General features: G+C 35.4%; 1 pseudogene; it reads right to left on the bottom strand.

Annotated features, from left to right (window-relative positions):
- Nucleotides 1-17,105: 17,105 nt before the first annotated feature.
- LOC112316704 (mitochondrial import receptor subunit TOM22 homolog) lies at nucleotides 17,106-17,554 on the bottom strand (annotated as a pseudogene).
- Nucleotides 17,555-18,195: the final 641 nt, after the last annotated feature.

Below are 18,195 nucleotides of genomic sequence, written 5' to 3' on the forward strand. Positions count from 1 at the left end.
GTTTCATTTTATTTCATGTCATGCTATGTCTATAACTATTTTAATGGTGATTTCAATTTTAGGGTTCTTTTATACCTATATGTGAAGAAGTCAGAATTTCTGAAATAATGATTTTTAAATCACTAACATCAAAAAAATAGAGTCATGGAAAAAACTGACAGATGTAAGAGGGGAGGAAGGATATGGAGACTGCATAAAAGAAGGCAAAGGGATTAGTCAAAGAACACATAAAAGGTCTGTCAAGAAAAAGTCCAGACATTATTAATATAATGAGAACAGTTTGCATGACATCGATGTCACGTGGCAGTCAAGGAGAGCAGCCTGGAATGCACATGAGTGAACAATGATGACTTCACTGTACCAGTTAGTGCGGTGGTAGACGCTGTTGAGTGAGTATGTGCACTACGTGACCATCGCATTTCAAATGTCTGAGCAAATAGAGCAATGAATCTGCATCAGGTTTTACGCTAAGCTTGAACATTCCTCCACGGAAACTATTTGGATGATTCAGAAGGCCCCAGCTATGGGCAGCTGGTGATTGGCACCTTCATCACGACAACACACCTGCTAATGCATTATGCCTTCTACAAAGATTTTTTGTGAAACATCAAATCGCCCAGGTGACTCAGCCCCACTACAGCCCAGATTTGGTAGCCTGTGATATTCTGGCTTTTCCCAAAACTAAAATCACCTTTGAAAAGGAAGAGAATTCAGATCATTACTGAGTTTCAGGAAAATACGATAGGGCAGCCGATGGTGATTGAGAGAACTGCGTGAAGTCCCAAGATGCCTACTTTGAAGGGGACTGAGGTGTCATTGTCCTATGTACAATGTTTCTTGTGTCTTCTTCAATAAATATCTCCATTTTTCTTGGCACAGTTGGATATTTTCTGGACAGACCTCATATGAAGTACCCATGAATATGGACAATGGTGTAGGGACTGACTATGGAAGTAAGGCGGGCAGGTTGGTAGAAGGGTGTGAGGCATGAAAATGGGAAACTGTAATAGCATAAACAATAAAACATTAATTTTTTTTCCATATTCAAATTACTTGGACCCACATCAAGAAGGCAGATTGAGGCTTTTAGGGCTGAAATTCAGAAATCATCATCATTTTTCTTTTACTCTAATAGCTGCAATCAATGCGAATTAGGGCACAATGCTGACATAAATTTTCACTATTAAGCAATGGCTGAGATTATAAAAATGACAATACTTTAATCCAAAATATAAGGTTAAAAAGAATAGTCCAAATTGAAATTCAAATTTTACATATTTGAGGGCATAATTTACATAAAGTACTATTTTGCATGATATATTTAATAAAATTGTCTACATGTGATTTTTTTTTTTTAAAGCAATCACAATAACATCAAAGACTGGTGTATATCCCAAATCAGATAATACGTGGGGAGGCTCCGCCCACAGCCCCCCACCCCCACCCCCCGCCTCCACTGCTGAGAATAAGTCTATCAAGACATGATCTGCTTGGGGAGGAAAGGTTGCCAACCTCTCAAAGGAGAAGGGCCAGGAGCCTTTTCCTCAATGGGCTTTTATTGGGTTCAATTTGCACAGGAATATAGGGAAAGCTCATCAATCATTGTCAGGTAGTAAGGATCAAACAATAGATAACAAACAAAGAACTCTGAGGGATTATTCTGAGTCAGGGTCAGTTAGCTAAAGGGCTATAAGACTTTGGGAAACAAACTCATTTCATGCTTGGGCCCTTATCGGAAAATTGAGGACATTCTTAGCAAAGCGGGTTTCACAGGGATTTACGTATTCTTTCTTAGGCAGGGGAAGTAAGGCAGCCAAGAGATTAGGAGGCCTCAGGCTATGTCAAAGCCGAGGGGCGAGGGTCCATAACCCCCTTTTTCTATAGCCCTTCAAGTCCTTCCCTGTGGACCTCTTCATGACCATGCCTGTCTTAGGTCATCCCTCCCTTGAGGAATCTTACCCGTCATTGGCTAACTGGTCAGGCTCAGGGCCAAGCGGGGTGAAGGAAAGTGGGCGGGGGCAGCGCTCCTGCCAGGGAGATAAGCTTTGTCTCCTTAGTGGCTTATGGTCCCAAGGTCTCTGACTCAGCCTTAGCCATGGGGGTTTATAGCTTCTGAACCAGGCAGGGCCATTCCCAACAACAATAATATAAATTTATTAAGTTAAATTTGGACGAATTTGTCAAAAAGATTTTTGAAACTATTTCAATTGAGATGCTGTTGCCAAATGACCTTTCTAAAAATAAAACAAAATAAGGTAATGCTATACACTAGGAGAAAAATAAAAGGAAACTTATGGGGAAAAGAAAAATAGACTAAGAAGTTCCAAACTCTAACAGTGAAATCTCACATTGGATGCTTCTTATGAATCTATACAAGTAAACATAATTGTCCTTGGTAAAATACAGATTATAAACCTCAGACGCCTAGAAAAGATTTGGTAAGTATTGACCTTTTGCATTTATTGATTTTGGTAAAAAACACAACATAAAATTTGCCTTCTTAAACCATTTTTAAATGTACAGATCAATAATGTTAATATATTGATATTGTAAAACAGATCTCCAGAGCATTTTTATCTTGCAAAACTGAAGCTATCAATTAAACAACTCCCTTTTCTGCCCCACCTCCCAGACCCTGGCAATTACCATTCAATTCACTTTCTGTTTCTGTGAATTTGACTGCTTTAGTACTTCTATGTGAAAGCATATATTTGTGTTTTTGTGACTTGCTTATTACATTTAGCACCAAACATGGTTCACACATACAGTAAAATATTATTCAAACTTAAAAAACCTTGCCATATGCTGTAATAGTGAGTCATTACTTTTATATTAAACTCTAAATATCTTTGACTTCATACTTCTAAATTTTGTACTGGTTTAAATGGACATTGTAATGTACCCATTTTAGGAAAGGAAAACATAGGACAATCTTATCTGAAATTCAGTGTCACTAAAATCCTATATAAGCCATCCTCACAGTTTTTTTATAATCTGCCACATACAGAGCAAGGATGGAGAGAGAGAGAGAGAGAGAGAGAGAGAGAGAGAGATGAATATACATACTCATCACTGTGTCGCTGGTATGGACACTTTATAGAAGGTGGAGATGATATTTTCATTGTGTCTCAGACACCTTACAAAGTTAGTACTGTGGTCTTGATACATTATATACAAATGCAATTGACCAAGTATCATTTCCAGACCCTAAGTCCATTACATTTGCTCACATAAAACAGGAGGATAGCAACCCTACAAGTAAACAAAGTGCCAACAATGATGATGTATGTTTTAGTTAGGGCAATTTATATATCTGAGCACAACCACACTGGGTGAAAGTCATTTAGGGAAATGAACTTTATGATGTGCTGCTTCAAAACCACTGCATTTAGCCGATAGTCCATAAATTCTCTGCTGGACATGTTATGGTCCACAGTGAATTCTACTTAATTGGCACATCTAAGTGTAAATTGGAATATACCAATTAGACAATGATTGTCTCATTTAAATAGATAATTGCTCTTATGAACTCTCAGATACATTTGAAATTAAAAAGTATTTTTGAAATGCAAAACATTGACCAAATTTGATGTGTACATAATTTAGACAAATTAGAAATGCAGATGTCGGACATAATAAAGAGCATTATCATCAAGGCGTATTCCCATTGTTTGTGTAGCATTTTAATGTGTATTGTAATACATTTGATCAACACAAACTCAAAATATACCTGATAACCCCAGTAAACATTGAATTTTCATTCTATATTAATACTCTAAACTAATATTATTTCATGAATACACCAAAGCAAAAACCATTGCCGCTCTTTTAGACTTAAATGTTTTTATTTAAGGCATTGATTTAGAGTGAATTAATTTATATTCCAATGGCAAAATAATTTTTAAATTTCAAAATAATTTTTATACTAAGTGTGTAAATCAACAAGGTGCTCTCTGATGTAGGAATCTATGTAATAAGGTAATTAATATGGGCAAGTGTATATCAAGCAAAAATCTCCTAGTTGCTAAAATGAATCTTTACAACCAGGAGTACATCAAGAAATCCATGTAGGGTAAGATATTAAGAGCTCCCCTCATTGTCAGTAAGACATTGATAGTGATTCACCAAAAATGCATGAATATAGTTTTGTTACATTTGCAGAGATAAGTATATTGGAACAGATGAGGTTTAATTATTCCTTTATGCCCTTAAAATTAATTTAAGTTCTTAAATGAAGTGGGTAAGCAGGAGTATTGATATCTCTGTTTTAGCTCTAGCAGTATGAGCTAATTTGTCCAATGCAACTGAGTCTGAGATGAAAAGGGAAAAAAAATTAAAATAGGTAATGAGGTCAAATATCCTATTAGTGAAATGTACAGAGTTAAGATGAACCAGGATTACTAAATCAGAAATTGATTTAAAAGAGTCAAAAATTAATATTGAGCATTGTAGCATATTTTCTTTTTTGATCCTTAGCAAATCTCTAAATTAATCTTCATATAAGGCATATGGTCACTTATTCTTTCACTTCATCACTAGATATTTAGCAATCAGATGTAGATATAATTTAAATTTTAAACTGTATTTTAAGACAGACCATTTGATTAGTAATGGATGCTTTTACTTCCTGATTTTGTTACTCAGGGTAAAGAACTTAGAATCACCTTTGACTCCTGTTTTTCTCTTCTCCATGTTTAACCTTCAACTCCTATTTGATCCATTCAAACTTACCTAGAACACTTGTCTTCACATCTACCACTGTCATCACCCAGCCACCATTCACCGTTTACCAGTATATAGATTCCAGCGTACCTATTGCCACCTTTGCTGTTCAGAGACTACCCCCAACATGACAGCCAGAGGAATACTTTAACATACAAGTAAAGCCAAGTGATCTTTCCACTAAACATCAACGGCTTGCCATCTCAAAATCCAAGCCGAAGTCCTCTCAGTCATCAAAAATGTTCTATGTAACCCTGCACTCTTATCTTTTCTTGGTCTCGAGCTCACCCTCCATTATTTCTCTCTAGTCATTAAATCTTTAGGCTGTTTGTAGAAACATCCCAGGGATTTTATAGCTCAGAAATTTTCTACTAACCTCGATTGTTTTTCCTAATATATACAGAGTGGGGCAAAGTAGGTTTACTGTTGTACCTAAATAATACAATAAGTAATAGATAATACAAGAATAAACTGTGTGTTTTGTGTACACACAAGATTAAACCTACTTTTGCTCAACACATATATCCACAGTTTACTTCCTGACCATATTCAAATCATTTTGTTCCTGTCACTTTACCCATAGATTAATACCCTGCCGGAAACCTAATCTGCTCCCTGCTGACACACTAGCAATGTCATTCCTCTCTCATTTATTTGTTCTCCCTGGTACTTATTATCAAAATACTACATGTTTTTCTTATTTGTTTATCAACTGGGCTACTAGAGTGTCTTCTTCAAGATGGCTACATTTCTTGTGTGTTCGGTTTGCTGTATCCTGGCATTTAGAACACGCTGCATGTATCTATTGTACTTGTTACATCGATCGAACTTGCAATCGATGTAGCAAGTACTATAGATGCTTATTTTACATTTTTGAATGTGTACATAGACATAAATCTAACAAATGTGATTATTGTTTTAATTATAAGACTAAAAACACTTTAATGTGTAATAAATTGTCCTTAGTATATAACTTTTACATATTGCCTACAGTGTCTATTTAAATCCATATAAGTAATGTAAACTAGAGTTCAAGGTATCTTAATAGTTGTGCTTTTAAAAGCCATGTAAAAGAAAAGAATAAAGTTAAAATGAAAGTCAGAGCCAAGTAATTATTGCAGTCAATTAATTGGTATATATCAAATGCATGAATTATCTGTTAATGAAATTCTCTTCATTATGTTCATCATTAAAATGCTCTTTAATCCTAATGGGTGCTACCCCAATATTCTCTTCTCTCTACATCCTTTTACACACTCTCCCCATGTCATCCCTAGAAAGTCACCAAGTTAATTGGTTGTTGAGCATGTAAAGTAGTTAATTGCATCTTATAACTTATCTGATTTTCAGTTTTAAAGTTATTTGGTCAATGTTACAAGATTCATATAACCTCAAATCAAGAATATGTTTCTGGACATGGCAACACTTTCTTAGTCAGTAGGTCAATGAAGTTATCAATTTTGATGTCATTGCATGAAAATGCAGCTGCATTTACCTAAACTGGAGAGTACAACATCTGCTTTCCCTGCGATTCTTATGTTAGGCTTGTAACACTGTCCAAGGTACTGTGATGGGGGAATGAGGAATCAAAGGGTGGTAAATAAGTAAATATCATGACTTTGGGGTTTTTTCATCTTAATTTCTGTTAGGAAGTATGCATGTTTAGTGTTATTTTGGTTTGTTATGCAGTGATTTTCTCCACTTTTACCTTTTAAATACATTTTGTTCAGAATATACTAACTCATGCAATTCTCACACAAATGTGTGCAGTGTAATTTGTTTTACCCTTTTGTACAGATTAAGGCTCCAAGATTCTGAGTATCATAACAATTATTGTTAGGAATCCAAAATAAAAACTATGACTTAGGTACCCTTTACTCTCCTACATGTCTCAAATTTATACAATAAGCATGTAGTGAATCAGTGAACACAAATCAGTGAATCATATAGGGTGTATGAGAATGGAAACATGAAGAAATTAGCAATTCAAAAGTCATGCTCAACCCATCAGGAGAACAGATGCTTAAATTCAGTTTACTGTTGCCTTGTAGTATAGTAATGCCAGAAGTGCCGGGTTTTCCGTATTAAACCAGATTACATTTTTAAAAAATATTCCACACTCATTTGTAAATCATATGGCATATTTCTGACTGTGTGCAGTCTGATTATGAACACTGGGGTTGAAAAGTTGCACTATATGGTATTCTTCTTACCAACTTAAATAAGTAGCTGATAATATTATTCTTAAAGCTGTCAGTTTCCAAAGGACCATTATCATCATATCTCATTAAATTCTGTCCTCTTGAGATTCTTCAGATAAGTGGTTTCCAAACTGAGTTCCACTCAACTCAGTCTGCACAGAAATGGATGAAGAATCAGTGCAAGGGATGAGAAAAGAGCTCAGTAGGCAGGGCTGGTGATTTTGACCTTACTCCAACCAATGTAGCCTTTCTCTGTTTTGGGAAATACAACTTAAGAAATATCCTGCTGATAAAAATGTGGAAAGTTAGTGTTCAATGCTGTGATTATCATAACTCTACAGTTACCAATAATTTTTATTTTATTCATACTAAAATAAAAATCATTGAAGTCATTGATGACAATGTTCTACTTTAATATTTGTCATCATATGCCCTCAATTAGTTTAATGAGGGGTCTGATTAGCTACTTTTCCTATAACACGGTCTAAGGGGGTCAGAGTTTCTGACATGGAAAGGCAATTTGATTCCATTTTATTCCATTGATTTAGCCTCTGTGTGAGGCAAAGGTGGAGTTTTTCCTGGAAGCATAATTTGTTCATAAGTGTATGACTTTCCTACTAGGTGAGCTTGCTTCAGGGTAGAGTTTCTGGCCATGTGGCAAATTGTGTTACTGGTCTCACTATTTATGTTTTCTATAAACATGCTTTGCATCCCTGGCGTCTCACCTTATGCCTTACTTTTAAGACCCAACAACTGCTTTTTTTCTTATAAAAGGACATGAAATCCCCTTGCCTTGTCTACTTCTCCATGGCTGACATCTGTGTATTTTTTTTTCTTAGGTTGAAGTACTATAGTTTCTCATTTTGCTTTATTTATACTTTTAATAAAGTTGACAATAATTTATTTGTAATTTTCTATTTACCCAAGGAAATAATTAGTTATTTCAATATCTAAATAAACATTAAGAGTCACATTCTATAATTTAACTTATGAAAATTTGGGGTTGATAATTTACCTACATGTCCCAGGTTAGTATATCAATCGAAAGGAAGTAACTAAGGAAAACTTGACATACTTTGGCCAGAGAAATGCAAAGATAAAGAGATTTTAAAAGTGTTATCATTTTTAGTTTTCTGAGGAAATTCCATACTGTTTTCCACAGTGGCTGCACCAGTCTGCACTCCCACCAACAGTGCACTAGTGTTCCCTTTTCTTCACATCCTCGCCAGCACTTGTTGTTTGTTACTTTGTTCATGATGGCCATTCTCACCAGTGTGAAGTGGTATCTCACTGTGGTTTTAATTTGCATCTCTCTGATGGCTAGTGATGCTGAGCGTCCTTTCATATGTCTTTGGGCCCTCTGTATGTCCTCAGAGAAGTGTCCGTTCAGGTCCTTTGCCCATTTTTTAAATTGGATTGCTTGTCTTCCTGGAGTAGGGTTGTGTGAGTTCTCTACCCTTCATGACAGCATGAATGGAACTGGAGAGCATTATGCTAAGTGAAATAAGTCAGGCAGTGAATGACAAATACCATATGATCTCACCTATAAGTGGAACCTAATCAACAAAATACACAAGCAAGCAAAATAGAACCAGAGACACTGAAATAAAGAAGAAGCTGACAGTAACCAGAGAGGAAGGGGGAAAGAGAGATGATGGGGGGGAAATAGGAGAAAGGCCATCAAGGAAATTTATAAAGGACGTGGACAAGCTAAAGAGAGTAGATTCGAGTGTGGGAGGCAAGGATGGGTGGAGTGGGGGGCATGAGGGGGTGAAAATGGAGACAACTGTTCTTGAACAACAATAAAAAATAAACAAAAATTAAAATTAAAATTAAAAAAGTGTTATCACAAAAAAAGACTCAATAATGTTTTTGATATGGAGAAAAGAATGGGAGAGATTCTTCCCTTTCCATTAAAGAACAGACATGACCTAATCTTGACCATGATTTGTTTTTATGTTCTTTAAGACAAATTGATATCTCCACATCACATTCCAACTGATCTTATAACTAATCTAAAACACTATACCCAGGGGCTGTCTATTCTTATCTGCTCTGTATTTATCTCAATTATCACAGTAGAAATATTATTCTTTGCATTTCCTAATTATATTCATTTTCTTAGTTGTTATATCTCTCCCCCCCACATAATAATTTTCTCCAATAATCTTTTACAGTATCTTGCTCAGGCTGCATATATGCACTAGATATGTCCTTTAGTGAAGAAGAACCTTTAGCCTCATCTGAGTGTTATGGAACCTGACCCTTTATATTTGATCTACATCTCTTCAGTCTTATAGGTGAGGGAGACCCAGAATTTAATAGCTAGCTGCAAATCCATTATTTTGCCCCATCTGACAAAAAGAAAGTCATAACAACTCTTTATCCACTGGACTTGAATACAATGATGAAATTCATATTTTCTGTTAAGGCATGGCCTCTTCAGTAATGTTCTAGTCATTTCTTTGGTTTGCCTTGGCAAATTTATCTCATTTTATCAAAGAATTTTTGTGTTTCCATAAACTATTTTATCACCATCTGTCATTGTAGGTTGTATTATGATATTGAAAAATATCTTCAAAACTCCCCCTCTTTGTAGCTGCCTGTCCAGTAGCTATCACTCACAGAGTAATTGCTATGAAGAAATATCAGGCAGACCTTGGGAAAATGTGTACAGTATCACAACTCTATTAAAATGAAATTGAAAACTACCAGCCCTGCACATTCTCTGGCCATGAGCTTGTTCTCCTACAGCAATTCACCACATACACTTCCGCTCTTAAAGCACCACTTCATAATAAATATACCTACTACTAGGACACTTTTGAGCAACAAAACATCGATGTTTAATCAGTACCCAGATGATAATGAGTGAGAGTAGGACACACAAAAAGAGCAATAGGGCACCTAACAGTGTGACAAGAGAGTTACCTGTTATATGCCGACAGAAACCGACTTTTCAGAGATAAACTGTGCTTTGCAAATGCCACCTGGCCTTCCATTTGACACATTCATACCACCTATTTCTGATGCAAATCAAAAGATTGCCTTCAAGGACTGGGCAAAAATTATCAAGTGAATCAAATCCATAGCCTCCTATCTTCAATTGCCTTGAAAATGCAAACCTTTTCCATCTTCTGTAACTCCATGCGACTCCTAATCCCCTGAGACCCTTTGCTGCATTATTTTCATCCACCAACTTCAAGGTTGAAGTAATTTTTCAAGAATGCCCCACCCCTGCCCTTATTCCAAATTGTTTTCCATCATCTGTTGTTTTTGAGCTAATTTTCAATTGCTTGGTACTATGACTGTCACTATTCTCACATTTAGCAATTTAGAATTGTTTGCATTAGGTCTCACTAGTATCTGAATTTTAATCTGACCCAGTTGATTTTGACTTTGCTTTTGGACCTGTTCGAGGTTTAAAAGAGCAGGATATGCCTCTCTTCTTCTGAACCTATTTGGGAAAGAAAAGAGAGACAGTATCATAAATGTTTGAGTCACTCAAGGACTACAGCAAGAATAAATCTGATTTTTATCACTGAGGGCTTGGGATGATCACCCTAGAGTTAGTCCTGTCCCTTCCGCCATGTCTATGAGTTATAGACAAATAAAAGATTCTGTTTATGTTGTCTCTAGGAATGTGATATTTAATTTCCATATTCTGAACTGTTTTTATTAAGTTTTATATGTTTACTTTAAAACTACCTATATTTTCAGCTGTTTACAGGAGTGCTTGAGTAGAGACGGGAATTTGAGAAACATGCTAGCAATGGCATTTTTTCATAATTCCTGGAGGAGTTTTTAAAAGAGGACTTTGATAAAGATTTTGATTTTGAAAGTAATCAATTAGTCTGCTGAGGCAGACGAAGGAAGGAAAATTAAAGCTGTCTAATCAGTCACTTTGTGCTCTCATCTATATTGACTAGATTTGATGTTGAAGAGATCAAATTAATTAGGATGAAATATCAGTAAGTCATGTGTTTTGCAAATATAAGCATTTATGTTTGCATCCAAAACACATGGAGGAAAATTATATTCTACTTATAGAATAAGTGATATTATAAAAACTATAAGGACATTTTCAGTCTCTATTTTTTTCTATATCTATTTTTTTCCTAGAAATGCTGGAAGTAATTGATAAAATATACAAATTAATAAATATAAGATAAAAATTTTCTAATTACTTGAATCTCCCAGGGTATGGAAGCAGCCTCATTCTCTCTCTCTCTCTCTTTTTTTTCCTGTAAGTTTTAGAACTGATTAAATTGAATGCTTCTCAAAGAGTAGTCTTACCTAAATAATTAATGCAATGATTTTCAAAGTATTTACCTCAAGGTAAATGCCTGCCCTATAAGTTTAAGAATACCTGTGTCTTGTTTTGTAGATAAATGTTTAGAGCAGAAATCCATTAAGACTAATCAAACCTGAGGCATTGTTGCAAGACGTTAATTTACCTGAACCTATTAATTCTTGTCTGTTTTCACTCCATATTTACTTAAACAGAGGTCTGGAAACTGAGATAAAACACATTGCAAAATGCATATAAAATGGAAAAACATCATCTGTATGTGTATATATATGTAAATATATATGTGTATATACACATATTTGTATATATAAAATTCAAATATTAGGAATTTAACTAAAATGTGATGTATATTTACTTGCAAATAATTGTTAAAAGGTATTGTGTTATGATTCCAGAAATGAATAGGTTTCTTGTAATCTGTTAAATGTACATTTACTCCAAATGTGAAATGAGATTTTAGTCAACTGCTTCATATGGTGACAATGTAAGTGCCACCTAAAGGCTAAGTGTTGTACATAAGATCTGGCAATTCTCTGCAGCATCAATTTGCATGCTAAATATATAATGTAGAAGCCACCATTTCCCAGGCACATTAAGAGCAGATATGGACTTGCAAAGTATACATTTATTTTAATGTACTTTTCAATGCAGAAAATATTAACCATTGGTATACGTGTGCTATTAAGGCCTATTGCAGCCAATTTTAGTTCTTGACTTTCTCTTTGAGCAATTAAGGGTCTAGTAAGGATTAGAATTTTATGGCTTCTTTTTAAAACATTTTTTAGAAAACTAAAGAACATAATTTTAAATTAAATATAAAACATTCTTGTTAACAATTAACATATGGTCTCATTGAATATTTTGTAAATCTGTGATACATCATAAAATTTTGATATTGTTTTTTTCTTATGTACTGAAATATTTGGTATTTAATCATCATAGGAATTATTTCTTTATTATGTAGCAAATATTCAAACTATGCTAAAATATGAAAATAATGTGAAAAAGGAAGTGTGGTAAAATTGCCCAGAAAATGGTACAATGTTGAAATAAATCATCCCCCTTTGATTATTCATAACTTTTTAAAATATGCTACCAAAAGGTCTGCCTCAGTTTTCAAAAAAGGTACAAAATAACTCTGTAGACATTACTTGTAATATTGTATAATAGTTCAGTCTTCATTAAACAGGTGAGGATTCAGATTTCATATTTTCTTGCATAATAGCAAACAGAAGAAATTTGACAGAGGCAGATTTATTGCAGTTATTAGACAAATTAGAAGATAAATTCAAAATGATAGAGAACTGTACTGTAGCCTCCAATGATGATGAAAAATTGATCATAGAAGCACAATCTCAGATGGTGAATCTTCATATGAAACTATCTTAATTGAATTTTTAATATTAATAATTAGTTAATGTATATTTGGAGATTAAGCCCTTGTCAGATGTATCACTGTCAAAAATGTTCTCTCATATGGTGGGTTCCCTACTCATTTGGCTGATGGTTTCTTAAGCTGTGCAGAAGCTTTTTGACTTGATGTAGTTCCGTTTGATTACTTTCTGCTTAGTTTCCAGTGCCATAGATGTATCAGCAAAAATATTGCTATGTTGGATATCTGAGAATTTACTACCTATGTTTTCTTCTAGGATTTTTATGGTTTTGTGACTTAAATTTAAGTCTTTTATCCATTTTGAGTTTATTTTTGTGTAAGGTGTAAGTTGGTGTCTAGTTTCACTTTTTTTTTTTTTGCATGTGCCAATCCAGTTTCCCAAAGCCATTTATTAGAGAGACTGTCTTTGCTCCATTTATGCTCTTGCCACCATTGTCAAATATCAATTGCTCATATAGGTGTGCATTTATTCCCGGACTCTCGGTTCTACTCCATTGATCTATGTGTCTGTTCTTATGCCAGTACCAGGCTGTATTTATTACAGTGGCCTTGTAGTATAGTTTGATATCAGGAGTGGTGATACTTCCAGCTTTGGGGGTTTTTTTTTGCACAATTTATGAGGCTTTTTGGGGTTTTTTGGTTCCATAAATATTTTTGGAATATTTGTTCTAGTTTTATTAAGTATGCCATTGATATTTTATTAGGAATTGTGTTCAATGTATAGATTGCTTTGGATAGTATGGACATTTTAATGATGTTAACTCTTCCAATCCATGAACTGAGTATACACTCCCATTTATTTGTTTCTTCCTCTAGTTCTTTCTTCAGTGTTCTATAGTTTTCTGAGTACAGGTCTTTCACTTCCCTAGTTAAATTTATTCCTAGCTACTTTTTTGTTGTTGTTGTTGCTGTAGTAACTGAGTTTTGTTTTTTAGTTTCCCTTTCTCATAGTACATTCTTGTTCCCATCAATTTCTGAATATTGACTTTGTATAACACTACTTTGCTGAATTCACTTATTAGATCAAGTAGTTTTTTGGTGTAGCCTATAGGTTTGCTTGAGTATATTATCACGTTGTTTGTGCATAATGACAGTCTTACTTCCTCCTTTCCAATTTGGATGCCTTTAGTTTCTTTTTCTTGTCTGATCACTGTGACTAGAACTTCCAGTACTACGCTGAATAAGAGTGGTGACAGCAGACACCCTTATCTTGTTACTAATCTTAAGGGAAATGCTTTTAGTTTTTGTCCTTTGAGCATGAAGTTGGGAGTAGGTTCCTCTTCTATTAATTTTGTTATGTTGAGGTATGCTCCCTCTATTCCCAATTTGCTAAGTATTTTTATCTAGATGGGTATTGGATTTTTATCAAATGCTTTTTATGCATCTATTGATATGATCATGTGATTTTTATCTTTCATTTTCTTTATGTGATGTATTAATTTATTTATTTGTGAATGTTGTACCATCCTTATATCCCTGGGATGAATTTCACTTGATTATAGTGTATAATATTTTTAATATATTGCTGGATCTGTTTTGCTAGTATTTTGTTGAATATTTTGGCATCTATGTTCATCAGAGACAATGAACTTTGATTTTCTTTCTTTGTTGTGTCTTTATCTGGTTTTGAGATTAGGATAATACTAGCTGTATAAAAGGAGTTTGGGAATCTTCCTTCTTTTTGAATTTCTGGGAATAGTTTGAGAAGGACAGGTGTTAGTTCTTTGAATATTTGGTAAAATTTGCCTTTGAAGCCATTTGGTCCAGGGCTTTTGTGGGCTGGGAGTTTTTTTCACTACCCCTTAGATTCCTTATTTGTTATCAGTTTATTCAGGTTTTCTGCTTCTTCCTGATTTAGGTTTGCAAAAGTGTATGTTTCTAGGAATTTACCCATTTCTTCCAGGTTGTCCAATTTATTGGCATATAGTTGTTCATAGTAATTTATTATAATCCTCTGTATTTCTGTGGTATCAGTTGTTACTTCTCTTTCATTTCTTAATTACTTGCATCCTCTCTCTTTTTGCTTGATGAGTCTAGTCAATGGTTTGCCAATTTTGTTTGTCTTTTGAAAGAGCCAGCTCCTGCATTCATTAATCCTTTGAATTTTTTTTTTAAGTCTCTATGTCATTTAATTCTGCTTTGATCTTAATTAGTTCCTTCTTTCTAATCTTTCTGGGCTTTTTGTTTGTTGTTACTCCTTTTGTTATTTTAGATGTAGTGTTTGATGGTCTACTTGAGATTTTTCTTGCTTTTTGAGGCAAGACTGTAGTTTTATGAACTTTCCTCTCGGAACTGCTTTCTCTGTGTCCCACCAATTTTAGGTTGTTTTGTGTTCATTTTCATTAGTTTCCAGGAATATTTTATCTTCTCCTTGATCTCATTGGTACAAATTACTAATATGACTCAACTCCAGGAAGATAAAAAACCCACTTAAGAAATGGGGGAAAGACCTGAATAGATACTTCTCCAAGGGAGACATACAGAAGGCCTGTAGACATATGAAAACAATACTCAAAATCATTGGTCATCAGAAAAACGCAAATTAAAACCTCAGTGAGATATCATTTTACACCTGCCAGAATGGCTACCATCAATAAGTCAACAAATAACATAGGTCAGCAACAAATAACATGGTGAAATTGTGGGATGTTGATGGGAATACTGTCTGGTGCAGCCATTGTGGAAAACAATTGGATTATTTTTTAAAAAATTAAAAATGGAACAACCTTTTGACCCCAGCAATTCCACTTCTGTGAGTATACCCCAAGGATCCCAAAATACCAATATATAAAAACTCTAATGTTCATAGCAACTCTATTTACATTATGCAAGATTTGGAAAAAGCTTAAGGGCCCATAAATAGATGAGTAGGTAAAAAAATGATGGTACATTTACACAATGGAATACTATGCAGCAGTAAAAAAAAAAAAAGAAGAAACTTTTACATTTTGTAAGAGTGTGGATGGACCTGGAGAAAATTATGTTACATGAATTAAGCCAATCAGTAAAAGTAAAATATAACATGATTTCACTCACATGTGGAAACTAATGAACACAATAAAGTAATGAATAAAATAGTAACAGAAGTTTAGATACATAGAGTGACAGTTGCCAGAAAAGGGGGGGAGTGGTGGGATGAAACATCATAAAGGGATTAACCAAAGAACATTTATGTACAACCCATGGACATGGACAACCATGAGGGGATCAGCTGAGGGAGCAGAGAGAGTGGGTCTTGGTGGAGATGAGGAAAGGCAAAAATGTTGGAACAAGTGTTGTAGCAAAAACAATAAAATTTAAAAATAAGTTAAAATAATTAGCGAATGATGCATACACACACATACACACACACTCACATATACACACACATATTTACCTACTTACCAATTCAATAGGAAAAACTTCATACTATTTACAAATTAGTCTGGATTATTCTACCGTGTCAAGATGATTTGTGACAAATATCTCTTACGGTGACCAAAATGTACTTGATACTGTTCATAAGTGCACAAATGCTACAGGTTGGTGTGTGTACAAAAGTGATTGGAAGTAAATAGATGATGTAGGAGTAAAATAATGGGAATGGTAATTAAAATTTGTTTTGAAACATCTGAAACAAAAAATTTTTGCAATAATGGATCAAGATGCTGGCCATTCCTTCTTCAATAAAATATTAAGGCATTAAAGTTTTAAGTAATATTTTATTTTGATAATGTTAATGCAAGAAGAACCCTAAATAATAATAGGCCGAAGCATATTAGAGCTGCATTGGAACCTGTGATCAGCGTTTACAAGATGGCTGGGTAGGGGTAGGGATAAGAGGCAATTAGTAGTGAATTGCATTCCAAGGATATTGCTGATTTCAGGCATATATACTTTCAAACACAAGGAATTGTGAGTATAATGTATGTTTAGTACATTTAAATTATTTTGTTTCTTTTGAGCACTGACATTTTTTAATTGTCTTAGGCACACACACGGGTCTAACAGCAAAATGTGCAGAGGAAGGAAGCTCCCGCTCTGCCCTCCACCGTGCCTGTCCTGTGGTTTAAGTGCTGTCAGCCCTCCCTCTTTTCCAACATACACAGGATTCACAGTGGCTGCTTTGACACTGCAGCTGTAATGCATTTTGTATTTCATACAGTGTGCACATCAAAACAACACAGTTGTCTATGGTCAGGGGTACATCCTTTCCAATGGCCCTCACAATGAGCTACTGAGGAGACCTGGTCAGGAGTCAATTTCGCCAAAGGCCGTGGGCTGGCCAGAGCTGGAGGAACCACCTGCATTGCTGTGCTCTGGTATCAGAGTAAGGACAGAAGTTGTAATTCAGGGTAGATTGGAGGGCACAGTTGCAAGAAAGGGATCTCCCTGTGAGACAACATGGGGGGAATTCTCCCAACTGGGTTTAGATAGGTCAATGTGCTCATGTTTTTAAAAAAAGTAGTTTGAACACTATTGAATTTTCAAATTTTTCCTACCAAGACAGGTCAAATATAGCAGTAACAATCTGGATCTTTCCAGGCTATGAAAGTAGAGGCCCTGCAATCCTCCTGACAGACCTGTGTTGGGCCTTAGAAGCATCTGCTGCTGCTGCTGCAGTGTTGCTGCTGCTCCATCTGCAACTTCCAGTCTCAAAGACAACAGGAAGGAACAAGATCATGAAGGAGGTTGTCCCAACCCACCAGGTGCCCCAGAAAACCTGAACAGTGTTTGAGCCACAAAGAGGGAGAGATCAAAAGTAGTTCCGGCCCTGGATGGGATCCTCTCCATCAGACCCCAGAGTCTCTCCAACAGGGTCTCATTCTGCTCCTCCTGGTCTTCCTCTTCCAGCTCCTCCTCAGACTTCTTGGCGTCACCTTTCGGAGACAATTCATCTGGGGACATGGGAGCCCCAGGGCCAGCAGCAGAAATGTCAGTGGCCATGGCTGTACATTTAAATTCTTATTAAATTTTCTAGTAAATTTGCTTTCCACTATTGACTGATTTTTATTTTTAAAATTATTCATAAACTAACTGTTTAAAAATGTATTAAAGCATAGTTGGCATATAATATTTCATTTGTTTCAGATGAACAAGTGATTCACCATTTATATAACTTATGATATGATCACCATAAATAAGTCTGGTAACCATCAGTCACCATGCAAAGTTGTTATGGTATTATGGACGATGGTCCCTGCACTGTACACTACACCCCCCTGGTTGTGGTATTATGGACGATAGTCCCTGCACTGCACACCACACCCCCCTGGTGTATTTATTTTATCACTGGAAGTTCATACCTGTTATTTCCCTTCACCTTTTTCACCCATTCCCATATTCCTCCCCGCTGGCAACCATCAGTTTGTTCTCTGTATCTATGAGTTTGTCTGTTTTATATGGTTTAGTTTTTAATCTGTCAGGCTTACCATATTTTCCGGATTATAAGACACACTTCTCCCCGCCAAATTTGGGAGGAAAACGGGGGTGCGTCTTATAGTCTGAATGTAGCTTACCTGGCTTGCTGCGGTGGGTGGGCAGCAGTGGAGCGGGGTTTTTTGTTCTATTTTCCTCCTCTAAAACCT

Source organism: Desmodus rotundus, chromosome 4 (genome assembly GCF_022682495.2).
Source record: "Desmodus rotundus isolate HL8 chromosome 4, HLdesRot8A.1, whole genome shotgun sequence".
NCBI lineage: Eukaryota > Metazoa > Chordata > Mammalia > Chiroptera > Phyllostomidae > Desmodus > Desmodus rotundus.